This window comes from Heterocephalus glaber, unplaced genomic scaffold, assembly GCF_053883595.1.
Source record: "Heterocephalus glaber isolate CG9 unplaced genomic scaffold, H.glaber_assembly_v1.0 deba00001586, whole genome shotgun sequence".
NCBI classification, from domain to species: domain Eukaryota; kingdom Metazoa; phylum Chordata; class Mammalia; order Rodentia; family Bathyergidae; genus Heterocephalus; species Heterocephalus glaber.
Genome location: NW_028258364.1, coordinates 14797292 through 14810068, shown reverse-complemented (window position 1 = coordinate 14810068; position 12777 = coordinate 14797292). Strand labels below are relative to the sequence as shown.

General features: G+C 36.6%; 1 pseudogene; it reads right to left on the bottom strand.

The window, feature by feature from the left end:
* Positions 1–10900: 10900 nt before the first annotated feature.
* Positions 10901–11940, bottom strand: LOC101698393 (ribonucleoside-diphosphate reductase subunit M2 B pseudogene; annotated as a pseudogene).
* Positions 11941–12777: the final 837 nt, after the last annotated feature.

Sequence of the window (12777 nt, the reverse complement as noted above, 5' to 3'; positions counted from 1 at the left end):
GAAGAGAACACCAGTATCTTTGAGGAGCTCTGTCATGGCTCTTCCTGTGCATAAGAACTTAGGGTGGAGACCTCAGTCTTTAGATTTGGAAACATGAGTGCAATGTGTATTATTGGATCTTGGAATGGCAGTCACCAAAGGCCATACTCAACAACCAAAGGCAAGGTGGGGATGCCTCTTGTAATGGACTAAATAATCAAAGCAATGACAGAAAGGTGTGACATTTGTAGACCTGTGTTGTTGAATAATTAATCTTGGTGTTCTCAGAAGTGAAATAGACAGGAAACCTATTAAATTTTTACTGAATTTATATAAAGAGAAAAATTGTAGCATACATGCACAAAAATGTACCTCAAATTGTAGAAACAGAATCATGGACCCACAAGCAATTCTCACATTTGAGCCATTTTGCAGACCGATTATACACTGAATGAAGGAGAGGATGTTTCCTCTTCAAAAGCGTGTGCTATATTGTCAGTCATTTCCCAATCTTCTCCCTAAGTTAATTATGGTCTTTTACTAGAGTAAGGGTACATTGAGGAAAAGAAAATGATCAGACATTTTGGAGACTGCTAGACATCTATACTTAACTAACAATGAATCTAGGAGATCCAAATCAATAATGTGGCCCCAGAGTAGGCTTCTATGGATGAAAGGTGATCCATCTTGCTTTTAGCCAAGATCCAAAACACAGAAAGGAGCCTAAGAAATCCCTGGATCCATCCTGTGTTCATTTTCCCAGTTTCAGAATGCATAATTGGAATAGATATACTTAAACCTTAGCAGAAGCAACATATTGGTAACCTAAACTATGGAGTGAGGTCTATGATGGTAGAAAAAGGTAAATGGAAGCCATTAGAGGTGTCTCTTCCTGGAAAAACATTAAATGAAAATAATATTGGATTCTTGGAAGGATTGAAGTGATTAGTGATGCCATCAATTACTTGAAAGATGCAGGAAGGTGGTTTCCAACACATCTCTACTTATTTCTTCTATTTGGTTGGTAACGAAGACAGACGGATCTTGGAGAATGGCAGTAGATTACTGGATTCCTGATGAAGTGATTCTAATTGCACTGGCTGTAACAGATGTGTTTTCATTGATTGAGCAGTTTAACACATCTTCTGGTACCTGGTGTACAGCTATTGGAAGTTTTTTCCTATCCTTACATAAGAGTCACCAGAAGCTCTTTGATTTTACCTGAAAAACCAGCAATATTCCTTTATTTTTCTACCTCAGGGTGTATCAGTTCTCCAGCCCTGTGTCACCATTTAGTTTGCAGGGCTCATGGTAGTTCTTCTCTTCTACAACACAGCATGCTCATCTATTACATTATATTATACTGATTAAACCCCATAAGCAAGAAGCAGCAACCACTGAGACTTGGTGGTAAAAGATTTGTATGTCAGAAGATAGAATATAAATACAAGTAAAACTCAGGGACTCCTCTACTTTAGTGAAATGTCTAGACGTTCAGTGATGTGGTGCACAAAGTAATATCCCTTCTCAGGCAAAGGATAAATTTTTGCACCTGTCCCTCCAACATAAACAACAAGAACAACAACAACAACAACAACAACAACAACAGGAACAATGTCTAAAGTGCTTATTGGATTTTGGAGGCAACACACCCATCACTTCCATATGATACTTCATCCCATTTACCCACTGACATGAAAAGCTAATGGTTCTAATTGGGACCCTGACAAAAGAAGGTACTGCAACACCACAGGTGTCTCTGCAACTTTGGTCATATTGTCCAGTAGATCCACTGGTACTTGAGGTGTCAGTGAGAGAGATCTCTTTAAAATCTCTGACAGTGACCCATAGGTGAATCCCAGTGGAGGTCTTTGGAATTTTGGAGCAATGTTCTGCTACCATCTATAGATAATTAAAAACAGCTGTGGGCCTTCTACTAGACTTTCATGGAAGCTGAATCCTTTAACATGGAACACCATGTTTCCATGCAATCTGAGCTTTCCATCATGAACTGAATGCTATTGGACACATTGAGTAATACAGTTAGACAGGCTCAGCAGCTGTCCATCATCAAATGGAAGTGGTACATATGGGATTAGGTCCAACAAAGTCTTGTAATATATGGGTAAATTACAGGAAGAAGTGGCCCAAATATTTATGGTTCCTACTCTTCCTATACTGCCCTCTCCTTCCCAACATGCATCTACAGCCTCATAGGGTACACCCTATGATCAAATAACAGAGGAACAAAAGACTAAGTCATGATTTACTGATGGTTCTTTATGTCATGGAGGCATTATGTGAAGGTAGAAAAGCACAGTATTCTAGCCCCTTTTTAAGACATTCCTAAAGAGTGGTGAAGAGAAACATTCAGAGTAGACAGTCCTCTGGCAGTGCACCAGGCTGTACATTGTATTTGTAAGACAAAATGGTCAGATGTAAAACTATGTACCCATTTATGTGCTATAGCTAATGGTCTGGTTGGATGGTCAGAGACTTGGAAGGAACGTGACTGGAAAATTGGTGACAAAGATATTTGGGGAAGGGGTGCACGGAGAGATATTTCCATGTGGGCAATGAATGTGAAGATATTTCTGTCCCATATAAGTTCTCACCAAACATGACCTCAGAAGAACAAGACTTTAATATTCAAGTGAATAGGCTCTTATTGCCTAATGGGCTTATAAATAAAGTGGCCATGGTGGCAGAAATGGATGTTATGCATGGAGTCGGAAAAATAGACTTCCACTCACTAAGGCTAACATAGTTACAGCCACTGCTGAATATCCAATCTGCCAAACAGCAAAAACCAATACTGAGTCCCTGATGTGGCACTGTACATTGATGTGATCAGCCTGTGACCTGGGGGTTGATTGATTATATTGTGTGATTTCCATCATGGAAGGGCTAATGCTTTGTCCTTACTGGAATAAACATTTATTCCAAGTATGAATTTGCCTTTCCTACATGTAATACTTCTCCTATGTCTACCATCTTTGCACTTAGAGAAAGCCTCTTACACTGCCATAGTTTTCCACCCAGCATTGCTTTTAAACATGTTTATATTCATGACATTCATGGTTCTTACCATGTTCTCCACTACCCAGAAGCAGCTGGGTGGATAGGTGGAATGGCCTTTTGAAAAATGCAGTTATGCTCTGAATTATCATCTGATATATGGTACCATTTCTCCCAAAGCCAGGATACATAGGTCCAAGAATCAAAGGGTGGAAATGAGAATGATGCCACTTATGATTACCCCTAGTGATCCACTAGTGAAGCATTTTTTTCCTGTTTTCATAAACTTAATCCCTGCTATTTTAGAAATAATCCAGAAGAGTAAAATCTTCTATTAGGAAGTAAAACAATGATTCCATTGAACTAGAAACTAAGACTTCCCCTTGATCATTTTGGGTTTCTATGCTTCTGAGGCAACAAGATTACCACAAGAGTTATGGTGTTGGTGGAATGATTGACCTTAATTACCAAAGAGAATATGGACTATTACTTTACTATAGAGTTAGAGAAAAATATGTTCAAAGGGAAGGAGGTCATTTATCTTGCTCTGTTTTTCAGGTCAATGAGGAATGAGAACAACCCAATCAGACAGAATGTCCACTGGCCGAGAAACTTCAGGAAAGATAGTGTGTGTCAACTCACCAGCTAGAGAACCAAGAAGACACAATGAGGTGTTTGCTGAAGGTAGAAGGAACACCAAATCAGTAGTAAAAGAAAGCTAGCTACAAATACCAGCAATGACCATGTGAACCATTAAACAGTTAAACAAATTTTAACTCTTATGAATACTTCTTTTCAATTTTCTTAATACACTTATGCATATAAACATACACTAAGCAGGTATCTTTGTTTTCTTTCTTTGTAACAATGTTGATTGACCTAATATCAGTACTTAAGTATTGTTACATCTGCATTATTATATTTAAGTTATGGAATGTCAGGAGAGAAGTACACATCACCCAAAGAAACATTTTGCCTTCTATTTTGGGAAGGGAATTAGTGTATTTTTGTTTGTATGCAGTATTATTGTATCATTTTAGCTAAAATTATGAACTGCTACTGTATTTAGAAATTCAGTATGATTTAAATAGATGATTCTGGTTGTCAAGTTGACAAGGGGTACACTTTGACATTAATTCTATGTCAAGTGGAATGGATTGAGAAATACCTACCAGATCAATAGAGCACAGTTCTGGGTGTGTCTGTGAATGATTAATTGATGGGAGGCCAGCACATAGACAGAGGAAAAAGTACTCTGGCTGGGAGTAACATCAACCAATAGTCTTGTAGCCTAAATAGAATGAAAAGGGAACGAAGGAAATGTATCCATTTTGAAGAACTTCTGTCTCCCCAAGCAAGTATGCCCTTACTGCCATTATCTATGGATATCAGCGTCCAGTTTTCCAATGCCTTCAACCTTCTAGGGTAGCCTTGCACCAGCAAAACTACAGTGAGCTCCCAGGTCTTCAGTCTTGGATGAATGCTTCTTCCTTGATCCCTCCTGTTCCACAGCTTCAATCTTCTTGGACCATGTGGCAACTGGGTCCTCTGGCTTTCCATTGTGCAGACAGCTATTATAGACTCTCTTAGCTCTGATCCTGTAAATCTACTTTAAATGCCCCTTTCATAATTATACATATGTATTCTATTGATTTTATTTCTCTAGAAAAATTCACTACATTAGGTATTATCAAAGATTCAGAAGACAAATACCAAAATGTGTTATAGTTTTCTGGAATGTACATAGAGGCAAAAATAAAATACACACAAACTAAGAGGCAAATTATCCAAAATCTTACATTCTTTGCAAAACCTCAAATTGTCTTTTATTTTCAGAAAATCTAATAAATATAATTTGAATTAAAAAACATACTTCATTTAAAAGTGGCAAGTCAAGTCTTTAGAGTAGATGAATGAATCTTCCTCTGCTCCAATACATGAATATTCACTGAATCATAAATGAAAGGATAACCTTAATCCTTAGGTCAAAACTAATGTAAGAAGCAGTGGTAGAAGAAATGATGATTGAAATTAGAAACCCATAATATCAAATTACATATAACATGACAAAAAATAGGAAAGGATAGCTGATGAAACTCAGAAAATAGATGGATAAAAATGTCTCCAAAATGATGATTGAATTGCATATATTCATTAGAGAAAACATATGAATGATCTTAGTGTAAGGAATACACAACATACTGTGGACCCTCAAGTTACACCTGCACTGACATACAAACAACTTGTGTTGTGACCAGAATTTTTGTTTTAACTTATGACCAAAGTGTTGAGTTATTATTTGAGTGCTGACCACTTGTGCTTCCAGATATTCTCAGATACAGATTTAACCCTTAAAGAGTTCTGGAAGGAACTTTACACCATCCTTTTCTATGCGGGATTATTTGAGAAATCCTAGGCCAATGTTTCTCGCAGAAACACTGAGACCTACCTGTATACAGGAGAGACTTTGAAGGCTATGTACAGGAGCCTGAGCCTTCATTGACCAACTTGAGTTACAACCAGCCCTCACAAATCAATTGACTTTGTAAGCTAAGGGTCTACTGTATAACTGAAGTGTGGATCCCCTTCTCTTGCAGCTTAGTAACTCCCCAATAAGTCTTAGCCTCTATGTTTTTCAACAAAACAGCTACTTATTTTTCCAGTACCAGGGATTGAATTCATGACCCTGAGCTTGCAATTTAGCCACTGAGCTAAATCCGCATCCCCCAAAATAGCTATTTTTAACCATTGGTAAATCCACTAGATAATTTCATTCCTTATAAGAAATAAGTATTTGAAATAAATAATCATTTTCTTCTCAGTGATGCTGTGTTTGTAATTTGGCTTGAGGACACTATAAATTTTTGTTTTTTTCCCACCTCTATGAATATTTCTCCTTAATCTCATTTCTAGTTTCTTCTCTTCCCATAGTACATAAACCAGGAATAAAGCCAGAGCTCAGGCCTTGGGGGCCATATTCTATTTGCACACAATTTATTTGTTGATTTCATAAAGTCTTATGACTTTCAATAGCATTTACTTACTGACAAGAATCAAATATATATGTCCAAACTCTAATTCTCCCTGTAACTACTGTCAGGCTTCTCAGAACAAAGTATAAAGATTTTATATTCTGTCCTGCTCCTGGAATTTGATATCCACTATCATGGTTTTAGTTATCCCTGTTAAACTCATCACCATTTTACTTTTCTTATATTTATTTATTTACTCACTTTCTATCTTCACATCAGGGTAAGTCTATCCCCAATTTATAAGTGTGCTTTCTTGTTTATAATATGAGGTAAAATATTTGACTATTAAATAAATGAGTTATCAATAAATGATTCAACTATGGGTTATAAACCTCTATTTGCTCAATAAGGATATTATTAAAACACATAATTTAGGAACACAAAGATTAATATAATGTGTAAAATATTATTTTAAGCTGGAAATTTAATTACTTTCTGTGAGATAATTTTTAAAAGAGGTTAATAGCGTAATAAAAAACTCAGAATTCAGCTTCATATTTCCAGTAAAGCATAAGTGATTATATGTTGCCTAATTGCCCTTTAAAGTTTTAATTTCAGATTGATTAGACTTGTTCAGTATTATTAAAGGTAAATAGTTCATTTATCCCTTTAGCTTTCTATTTTTTAAAAAAATTATGTGGTTTAATTGTAGTGTAACTTATTGGCTTCATGTGCTGTTCTCATGACTTACTGAATTTTTAAAAGTCAGAAGTCACATTAAACTAATGATACATATATATATTCATATAATTTTTTAAAAATTTTATTGGTACATTTTAGGTATACAATATAATGACATTCATCATTGGAAATTTGTGCCTTTACATAATCTCTCTAGACTCTTGTTCTTCCCCCTTCCCCTGCCCTCCCTTCAACCCCTCCATCCCTTCCTATTTACAAAGACTTTGTTACCATTTTTTCATTTTCTCATATTAATTCCATTCCTTTCTTTCCTTTCCCCTACCCCTCCCACTTGCCCTTACCCTTTTCCCCTTTTCTTCCTATTTCACATTATCTACTATACCTTTTAGTCCTTATTTACACTTTCAGTTTCTCACACTAGAGAAATTATTTGGTACTTAAACATCTGTGTCCTGTTTATTTAACTTAAGACTATTGTATCAATGCACATCCATTTAGCTATATATGTCTCTAATTTCTCATTTTTTATGACTGAGTAGTACTCCATTTTATTAAAAACCACATTTCCTTTATTCAGTCTCCGGTTGATGGGCATTTGGGCTGCTTCCAAGTTTTAGCTATTACAAATTGTGCTGCTATGAACATGAGTACACATATATCACTGTGGTATGATTCTTTTAATTTGGGGGGAAGTTACCTAGCAGATGAATACCTGGCTCAAATGGGACTTCCAGTCCTAGTTCTTTGAGGTATCTCCATACTGATTTCCACAGTGGTTGCACCAGTTTACACTTCCATGGGCAGGGAAGCAGGGTTCCTCTTTCCCCACAGCCCCTCCAGCAGTTGTTATTGGTTGATTTCAGGATAGCAGCCATTCTTTCTGGAATGAGGTAGAATCTCAGCTTTGTTTTCATTTACATCTCTCGAATGACCAGTGATGTTAAACATCTTTTCATATGTTTATTTGCTATTTCTATATCTTTGACTGAGAAATGTCCCTTCATCTCAGATGCCCATTTTGGATTTGGTCTTTAAATTTGGGAGGTCTGATTTTTTCAAGTTCTTTATAGATGCGAGATAATAGGCCTTTGTCTATGAAACAGCAGGTGAAGATGTTTTCCCACATTGTGGGTTGTCTCTTCACACTCCTGGTGGTTTCTCTTGCTGTGCAGAAGCTTTTTAATAAGAAGAGATCCCACTTGTTGATTGTTTGTTCTAGTTCATGGGCAACTGAGGTTTTATTCATAAAATCTTTTCCTACACCAATGCCGTCGAGAGTTCTACCTAACCTTTGTTCCAGCCGATTCAATGTTTCGATTTTAATATTTAGATAATAAATCCATTTAGATTTTAGCTTAGTGCATGGTGAGAGATATAGGTCTAGTTTTAATCTTTGGCAAGTTGAAACCAAATTTTTCTAGCAACATTTATTAAAGAGGCTATCTTTCATCCAGTGAACGTGTTTGGCTCCTTTGTCAAAGATGAGGTCACTGAGTGTGTCTGGAGTTGTTTCTGTATCTTCTAATCTGTTCCACTGGTACTCAGGTCTGTTTCTTTCCCAGTATCATGCTGTTTTTATCACAGTAGCTTTATAGTATAGTTTCAAGTTTGGGGTTGTAATACCCCCTGCCATGTCTCTGTTCCCTAGAATTGCATTTGGTATTCTTAGTATCTTCTTGTTTCAAATGAATTTTTGGATTGTTTTCTCAAGATCCATGAAGTATGCTACTGGGATTTCAATTAGGATTGCATTGAATCTATATGGCAGTTTTGGAAGTATGGCCAATTTTACTATGTTGATCCTTCCTACCCAGGAACAATGGATGTCTTTCCATTTTCTGCTATCATATTCAATCTCTCTTTTCAGAGTGCTATAGCTTTCAAAGAAGAAGCCTTTGATTTTTTTTCGTTAGCTTGATTCCTAGGTATTTCAGTTTTTTGGATGCTAGTGTGAAAGGACTTATTTTACCTATTTCTCTCTCAGTGAGTCTATTATTCATGCAGAGGAAAGCTACTGATTTTTTTATTGACTTTGTATCTAGCTAATCTACCGAATTTATTAAGTCTAGAATACTTTTGGTGGATTTCTTGGGGTCTTCTATGTAGAGTATTATGTCATCTGCAAATAATGACAATTTGACTTCTACATTTCCTATCTTTATTCCTTTTATTTCTTTCTCTTTTCTAATTGCCGTGGCTAATGTTTCCAAAACTATATTGAACAAGTGTGGTGAGAGCAGACATCATTGTCTTTTTCCTGATTTTAGTGTGAAGGATTTCAGTATTTGACCATTTAGTATGATACTGGCTGTTGGTTTTTCATAGATGACTTTTATCAGATTGAGATAGAGATCATCTATTCCAATTTTTTGTAGGGTTTTTTAATTATAAATGCATGTTGGATTTTGTCAAATGCTTTTTCTCCATCTATGGAGATAATCATATGGTTTTTTCCTTGACTCTATTGATATAGTGTATTACATTGATTGATTTGCATATGTTGAACCATCCCTGCATCCCTGGGATGAATCCCACTTGGTAAGGGTATATGATCTTCTTGATGATCTTCTGCATTCTATTTGCTAGTATCTTATTAAGGATTTTTGCAGCTATGTTCATTAGTGAGATTGGCCTGTAGTTTTCTTTTTCAATTGCTTTGGGTATCAAGGTTATGCTTGCTTCCAGGAATGAATTTGGGAGTATTGCCTCCCTTTCAATTTCATTGAAGAGTTTAAAGAGTAGTGGCAGCAGTTCCTCTCTAAATGTCTTGTAGAATTCAGCATGAATCCATCAGGACCTGGGCTTTTCTTAGTTGATAAGTTTTTAATTATGTTTTCAATTTCATTGGGAGGTTTAGAAGTTTTAGGTCTTCTTCATTCAATTTTTGTAATTCATATGTATCTAGGAATCTGTCCATTTCTTCTGTTTTCCTTCTTATTGGTGTATAGGTTCTGGAAGTAGGTATTGATGATCCTCTGGATTTCTGCTGGGTCTGTTGTAATTTCACTTTTTTCATTCCTAATTGCATGGATTTGGGCCTTTTCTTTCCTTTTTCTGATAAGGCTGGCTAAGAGTTTGTTAATTTTGTTTATTCTTTTGAAGAACCAACTCTTGGCTTCATTAATTTTTTGTATCATTCTCTTTGTCTCCATCGAATTGATTTCTGCTCTGATCTTTATTATTCCCTCCCTTGTATGAGCTTCGGAGTTGTCCTGTTCTTCTTTTTCTAGAAGCTTGAGGTTCAGCATCAGTTTGTTTAACTTGGCTTGCTCTGTTTTCCTAATATGTGTATACACTGCTATGAATTTCCCTCATAAGACGGCTTTCTTTGTGTCCCATACATTCTGAGATGTTGTATTGTCACCGTCATTTAATTGAAGAAACTGTCTTATTTCTTCTTTAATTTCCTCTGTGACCCATTGGTTATTCAGAAGTGCATTGTTCAATTTCCAAGTGTTTATGAAATTTTTCCAGTTTCTTTTGCTATGGATCTCCAATTTCATCCCACTATGGTCTGATAATACATAGGGGATAACTTCAATTCCTCTGCACTTACTTAAACATGTTCTATGAGTGAGTATGTGGTCTATTTCAGAGAATGACCCATGTGCACGTGAAAAGAATATGTATTCTGATTTTGTGGGATGGAATACTCTGTCAGCACCTGTTAACTTCATTTTTTCAAGAGTTTGATTGAGTTCTAGTATTTCATTACTAATTTTTGTCTAGTTGATCTATTTGTGACAGTGGGGTACTGAGGTCCTCCACTACTATTGTATTAGTGCATATATGACTTTTCATGTCTGTTAGTATTTGTTTTATATAGTTGGGTGCACTAGTATGTGGTGCATAGATATTCATGATTGCCATCTCTTCTTGTTGGATTGTTCCCTTTACAAGGATGTAGTGTCCTTCTTTGTCTTTCTTAATCAGTGTTGGTTTGAAATCCACTTGATCTGCAAAGAGGATAGCTACTCCTGTTTTTTTGTGGGTGGGGGGTTCCCATCGCAGAGAGTATTGTTTTCCACCCTTTAACTTTCAGTCTATGAGTTTCTTTTTGAATTAAGTGTGTTTCTTGTATGCAGCATATATTTGGTTTTGCTTCTTGACCCATTCTGCCAGTCTATCTCTTTTGATTGGTGAATTGAAACCATTAACATTGATGGTTATAGAAAAATAGACTGTTGTTTCTCAAAGACAGGTGTATAGGGTGTTCAAAAGGCAAAAGTTTACAAATCTGCATCCAAAGTGATGACATTATCTTTGCTTTCTGCCATAACTGTGAAATGTTGATACTCTGGCACTCATTTCTCAAAGAAATTTGTTTTCCCTTCTAAAGAAATATTTTCCATAAAATCGAAGGGATTTTCTCCCTGAAAAACCTTTGAGAATCCAAGTTCCACCAGCAATCTGTCCACCACAAACTCAATATACTGCTTCATCAAAACACAGTTCATCCTGATCAGACCGAATAGCAGGGCTTCTGTCAAAAACTCCTACTCGATTCTGACAGCATCTATGATGATCTCCTGGACCCAGTCCTCCTCATGCTTGTTCATTAAATACTGGAACATCAGGCAGGCAAATTCACAGTGAAATCCCTCATCTCTGCTGAGGAGAAGGTGAGGCCTGGCATGAGGCCTCTCTTCTTCAGCCAGAAAATGGCCACAAAGGACCCTGTGAAGAACACTCCTTCCACTGCTGCGAAGGCCACCTCCCTCTCCCTGAAAGCAGACTTTCTGTATGCTATCCACCGCAAGGCCCAGTCTGCTTTTTTCTTAACATATTCCATTGTTTCAATTCCATTAAATAAAAATTCCCTCTTCTCGAAGTCTCTGATGTATCTATGAGCAAGCTATATGTCTCATAGTGAACGTTCTTGATGAGGATCTGGAAGCCGTAGAAGCAGCAAGGTTCAGGGACCTGCACTTCCTGGCTGAAGTGCTCTACCAAATTTTTATTTACAATTCCATCACTGGCTGCAAAAACGGCTAAGATGTGAGAGATAAAATACTTCTCATCGGGTTTGAGCTTGTTCCAGTGAGGCAGATCCTTTGATAGGTCAACCTCTTCTGCTGTCCAAAAGGACACCTGCACCTGCTTATAAAGCTTCCAGATATCAGGGTACTGGACAGGAAAGAAGATGAAGCAGTGGGAGCTCTTTCTAAGAACCGGCTCTTCCTTAGAATTAACTGCATTTTCGGTGGTATCTGGAGATAATCTCGCCCCGCCCGGGCCTGCCGGCTTCCAGACGTGCTGGGCCGCCCATCGTGCAAACTCACGCCACGGGGCCCCGGGAGCCGTGACCCCCCCCACCCCGCGGGCCCCACGACCTATTCATATAAAGTTTTAAAGTTACATTTAAAAAGATAACATTACTTCCAAGGAAAACCTCATAAACTTTTGTGAAAACACAGAAAGACATATCTTTCTACTTTTAAAAATAATGCTATCATTTTATCACGAGGCTAAAATGGAAGTAGTTGGCTTTTCCCACTAACTTTGTGTTTAATTTTGTCAATTAGAATTTTAAAAAATTACTTTAACTGGTATATAATAACAAAATTGTGCATATTACTGAACCATGTAAAGTTTTGATACATATATATCGTGTAATGTTAAATTCAAGGTAAACTATCTTATTTATCAGTTCTTTACAATGAAAAGTTTAAAACATTTTCTTCTAGATTTCTGAAATATATAGCATAATATTGTTATTTATACTAAAACTACTGTGCTAAAGTTCACCAGATCTTACTACTCTTATATCACTGTAATTTAGTACCCATTGTCAACTTTTCACCACCCCTGTCTCCCCGCTACTCTCCCCAGTTAACCACAGTTGTACTCTCAACTTCATGGCGTTAGCTTATTTATGAACTCCATGTAAATGCCATCATGCAATCCATTTTTTTCCTGTGACTGAATATTTTGCTTAAAATAATGATCTCTAATTCCATCCATGTTGTCACAAAGAAAGTATTTGTTTAATGGTTGAAAACTATTCATTTATGTGTATGTCTCACATTTTCTTTATTCATTGATCAGTTAATGGACATGCGTGTTGTTTCCATTCCTCTGTTATTGTGAATAGTGTCACAAAACA